Source organism: Priapulus caudatus, unplaced genomic scaffold, assembly GCF_000485595.1.
Source record: "Priapulus caudatus unplaced genomic scaffold, Priapulus_caudatus-5.0.1 Scaffold481, whole genome shotgun sequence".
Lineage (NCBI taxonomy): Eukaryota > Metazoa > Priapulida > Priapulimorpha > Priapulimorphida > Priapulidae > Priapulus > Priapulus caudatus.
The window spans coordinates 130442-136481 of NW_014577542.1; the positions used below are offsets into that span (position 1 = coordinate 130442).

A 6040-nucleotide genomic window follows, 5' to 3' on the forward strand; every position below is an offset into this window, starting at 1 on the left:
GAGAGAGAGAGAGAGAAGAGAGAGAGAGAGAGAGAGAGAGAGAACGCGCCCGAGAGAGAGAAATGCAGAGAGACACCGCCGGCCGGAACGCGTAGCTATGCGCTGTGTAAGCGTCGTCACACTACGAGACGCGCATTGGCGCCAGTAACGGAGCGCCGCGGATTCCGCCCGCCGTGGTGCGCCGAGCAGCAAACCTGTCAGGAGATCGGGAAGAACTGTGTCAATCACAATGGCGACGACGCCAGGCGCCGACGCACGCACGCTCAGGTTTCCTCTTCCGCCTCGGTAGCGGCGGAGTGCGGCGCGGCGTGACGTGGGAGGGTTTATGGGTTCTCCGTTGGTGGCATGACGACGACGAAGAAGAAGAGAGAAGCTGGCGCGAAAACGCAGACGCGCCTGTGAAGTATAGTCGGCGGCGGCGAGCGCTGCGTGGCTATCCACGCGGCTTGCGTCTGTTCTTTATCATCGCGTCTACGAACGTTCAGCTTCCAGGCGGTGTGTTTCTGGGGGGTAAAGATCAATTATTGCAATTTAGTAGGATATACGCGCATGGCGGACGACCATTTTTAGATATTCCTTTATCATTTACACGTTTGTTGCATTATGATATTATCAGAAGTAAACGAACAGAATTCGTTTTAATTAACTCCAGATAATATAATACCAGGACTCCAGGAGTGTATATATATATATATTATCATATCTATAGTATACGTATATTACAAACTAGATGTACATATATAAATACCGGCGTTAGATAATAGCTATCTATATGCATGAGATGCACGGTAGCGCGTGAACAGTAAGTTACCGGTAAAAACATTTCGCGAATATCTCTCGCTGTCCGGAAAGCCGGACGGCGACGTTTTGTACCGCGCTAATAGATGGCGCTAGCTGCCCTGTGCACGTAATGCGCTGTATCAATTTAGGCAATTCATTTTCTTATAGGGCCGTTCAGATTTTGTTGGGTCTGTAAACCGCGTATCTTTGCGCATCTTGAGTGAAGATGCGTGATGCCGACGAAACATGATTTTAATAGACCCTCTCTGTCGCCAACAGCATTCAAATTCATGCAATCCGTGAACAGCTGAAATTAAAATCGTGTCTGAATAGTCGTCGAATTTTATAAATAACGTGTCGTGGTATTTCGCGTTAATTTATGACGTGAACACGGCCTCGCTTGCAAAATTTCGTGTATTAAAGCATGTAATTTAAATTACTCAAATACAGAAAAGTACGCACGACCAATGAGGTTTGTCAATGCACGCGAGCACGCAAACTATATACTACATTTATGATAATTTTATTTCTGTTGGCGGCGACATCAAAGGCCGGCGCGTCCAATCAAAGCACGCCGCTTATTGGTCACTCTCCCCGTTGTTAGGACACAATATGGCGCACTCGGCATCGCAATAACTTTATGATGCACCGCTAATTATGGCTTAATTTGATCCATATCTTTTTACGATGCCGTCCATTAGCACCTGGCACGCCACGGAGTCACACCCGCAGACAACGACCGTCTATGCGACACGTCGAGACTGGGAACCGCGGCTTGACGAAGGCCGTTGCCGTCGTGCGCATGCAGACGGATGGACGTCGACCGTCACTCTCCGCCTGTCCGCGAACAGCTTTAATTTGCGGGTAATAACGTAATAACACAAGAGTTGTGAGCGCAACATGTTGCAGGCTGTTACGACAGGAACACCCGCGCACATCGGGGGGGGGGGTGGAGGATTTCAATGGACGACAGGTCTTTGTTAAGTGGGTGCTTGCGTATAATCGCAACGCTGCATATTATATACAGAGTGGAGTTAGCACCATCATCACGCCGCGGTTCGGTTAGACGTGGATATATATATATATATATATATATGTATATATATATATATATATATATATATATATATATATATATGACACACACACACACACACACACACACACACACACACACACACACACACACACACACACACACACACACACACACACACACACACACAGAGGAATATACATAATTATATGCAGCATGTATATCCTCCAATACGTCATAATGGCTGGTGCCCATTCAAGGCTGCATACCAGACCGACTTTTGTTTCTCGCCGTCGCCAATCATTACTGTGATTAGTAACTCCTTAGGGTTCTCTGCCTGACAAACAGAGGATTACCGAGGATCAGTGTAGTAGATAAACATAAATGAGCAGACTGCAGCTAAATAGCTGTGCACTAGGCATTAGCTTAGTTAGTATACAACCCCCCCCCCTTACTCACACACCGGCCTGCGCGCGCATGCATTTCAGAACCGTGGCGGGTATACGCAGACCTACCGGATAATTATTACAGGCCTTTTACCGGCGGTGTGGTTTTAAACTGCTGCCCCCGCACATCTGGTGACAGGCTTTCCCGCTGAGGGGTCAAGTCTTTCGTTAGCCCAAGGCGGCTTTGAGAATAATACACGGCAATATATACATACATACATACAGAATAATATGCTCTTGGGGCTAGTCTTCCATGTGAGTGTGAGTAGCAGTAGAATTGGTGATGGCGGTGGCGGTGGCGGTGGCGGTGGCGGTGGCGGTGGCGGTGGCGGTGGCGATGGCGATGGCGGTGACGGTAGCAGTTGCAGTAGCAGTAGCAACAGTAGTAGCAGCAGCAGTAATAATAGCAGCAGCAGCAGCAGTAATGAAATATAGTAGTACATAATATAATATAATATAATATACATAATATAACGTATAACATAATATAATAACACGTAACAAATATAAATACGCCATAGCTCGTTTCCTCGCGATCCCTGAAGTGTCTGGATATATCACGATCGGACGGTGCGGGGGCAGGGGGTCGTTTAGCAATTTATGAAGTGTTGGGGGTACATGCGTTTACTCATGCAGGCGCTACGGGCAAGAGCAGTGAGTTACATGCACACACTGCCCTTATTACTATTGCTGCTGGAGAGGGCAGTGAGTTACATACACACATGTACACTGCCCATATACCAGTATTGCTGCGGGCGAAAGCAGTGTGCATTCAGGTACACCGCCCTTAATTTTTGCTGTGGGTAAGGGGAGATAGGCACACCGCCCATGGTATTGCCGTGAGTGACGACACAGTCTCGAAAATTTTCCCTGAAGTATGTACGCACGCATACACATACAGACACACATAAACACACACACGCACACACGCACGCACGCCACACACTCACGCACCGTACACGCACCGCGCACGCACGACGCACGGCACAACGCACACACGCACACGCACACGGCACACGCCACCCGAAACACGCACGCGCACCGCGCACCGCGCAAACCACACACACACACACACACACACACACACACACACACACACACAACTGCTGTGGTCGAGCTGTCTGCGAGTGGCGACCACCGTCCACCAGTGTCAGCTGCGTCTAGGGTCAAGCCGGCCACCGGTGGTCAGGTGAGAACAAGAGAAATGGATGCAGTGATTTCCGCAGATAACGCAACAAAGATAGGATCGCTGCTGCCCTGAAATTACCTACAATTTGCTCTCTAGTCGTCGCGAAACAAAGCCGAATACGTAACCGCCAGCGGTCGTGAAAAGCAGGCCGAATGATAGCGGTGGAAACGAATAGGGCACTCACCGAGAGCTGCTAATGGGAGGGAAATGGAGCCAAATAGATTTCAGCTGCCTATACGTACGACGACCGATTAGCCAGTCGGTCGTGCAGCTTTTCCTGTCGATAAAGAATTCCGGTTAAGATGTGGACAAGCTGTCTCACTAAAATACATCTATAATATCCGTCTAGCAACTATACGAGCGTGGTGTGTATTCAAGAGACCGATAGTGTGAACAGCGGAAACGATACCATGCAGCGTTTAGACACAGAGAGTGTGTGTCTGCGTGGGCAAATTTACAGCGGTATATATACTTTTGGGAAAAGGCGTGTACGAGTAATTGGTGCGCCGAAAAAATTGATATGGGTGGGCGGACACGATGCTCACAAAAACGGATCTACGTACGTCATTCATTTATGAAGACGTTTTATTAGATTAAATATTCCCATCGTTGATACGATGGTCGCTGGAAGTATCGGAATGAACGAAAAAAGGAAACGATAGCTAGTTGCTTCAGACAATAGCAGTTTTTTACGTGCATAGGCAAATATTTTTAACAGAACTAGCGATTTATTCATTAGCGGTCTAGCAGTCTGGTAGCTAAGATTACCACGTGTGTGCATGTGCGTGCATGCGTGTGTGTGGCTGTGTGCGTGCGTGTGCGCGTGCGTGTGTACGTGCGTGCGCGGGCGCGTCTGTGTACGTGTATAGAAAAAAAAGTAAACTATCATATTAGGGTATTTATATACGCACTTATATTAGTAGCTACTCCAAGCGGTACCTACTGCTACATGAGCTGCAATACTGATGTCAGGAGGGAAACATCAGTTTCCCTCAACACACCGAAGCCAGCACAATAAAATCTAATTATCCTTAAATAGCTAAACGAAATGGTAACGAGCTTGCTCAATATATTGGAGAAGCGAGAATGAAAAATGAAATTATAAATTTGCCCATGTGCTATACGCATTACATAATATAATTATATGAAGTAATAATTTATAATTGCATTCCTACTTCCTCAGAAATATGTCTTACGTTGTACACTGCAGTAAAACCCTTTATATATATATATAACGTTCTTTCATGGAAAATCTTAAAAGTATCCTTATAGACAGGTGTTCGTTTTATAAAGGTATCCGGTAGTATATTATTGACGTTATATCCTCAATTTCCTGCACACAGTCGCCTGTATTTCATATAGGAATTCATCAACTTCTATTGCTATAGTATAGGTCCACCTATATTTCAGGCACCCTATTGTTGCAGGACGCCGTTTCGCGGTGTGGCTTGACAATATAGTCTCAAAAGGCACTGGTGCGTCATAGACGGGTAAGAGTGTCAAAACCTACTACCGTGGTTTCCGCTGCTGTTACATTGAGCAGTGGGTTTACATTGCCGTCGCTCCCACCCTCTCTACGTGCCGGTCCTACTTGTAGTCTAAATACCGGTATCCAGACAAACACACCTTACAGCTCCGTGACTTTGGGCCCGACGCTGCAAAGGTGTTTACCGAGCTCTCCTCCTCCTTCCATTATTCCCATTAGCGGGCGTTTCTATCCGCAAATCGCCATCTTTGCCCGGGCCGAGTGATTATTTACGTGTGGTTAACACGACACTATAGTCGCTATTCATCCATGCAGGTAAACACTCGAGAAGTGGGGGCTGTCTCCACCACGGCATTCGGCATTTAATTGTAGAAACGAAAAACCACCGCGTGCCGTTCCTTTGCATTGGGGTTGCCAGGCTTGCATCTTGCACAGGATCTACATACACATCCACTACCGTTGTAATTAGCTATTAATAAGCTCTACCACTGCTTTACCCTAATATTACCATTCGAAACCCGTTTAGCCGTAAACCGTAACGTTGTTAACATTTAAACCTATTATCTATCTATCTATCTATCTAGTGGGTGGTGTTGGTGGTGGTTTAGGTTATTACAAAACCGTACCCTCGGCGGGACTCGAACCCGCAGCCTCCGAATATCATCTCTACCATTAGAAGTCCGACGCGCTATCCATTGCGCCACGAGGGCTGTTCGATGATAACACACACACACACACGCACACACACACGCGCGCACGCACACACACGCACATACACACACACGCGCGCGCGCACACACGTATACACGCACACGCGCGCGCACACACACATACACACATACACAAACACACACACACACACACGCACACACACACACGCACACACACGCACACACACACACACAAACACGTACACACATGCACACATGCACACATGCACACACACACAACACACGAACACACATACACGCGCACGCGCGCGCACACAGGCACACACATACACACACTCATGCACACGCACGCACACACACACACACACACACACACACCCACACACACACACACACACACACACACACACACACACACACACACACACACAC

At 47.5% G+C, this 6040-nt stretch overlaps 1 non-coding gene across 1 annotated transcript; it reads right to left on the minus strand.

Annotated features, from left to right (window-relative positions):
* Positions 1-5560: 5560 nt before the first annotated feature.
* Positions 5561-5647, minus strand: Trnar-ucu. Its single transcript is given in 2 exon segments — positions 5561-5596; positions 5611-5647. It is a non-coding gene; the product is annotated as a tRNA-Arg (tRNA).
* Between the last annotated feature and the right edge of the window lie 393 nt (positions 5648-6040).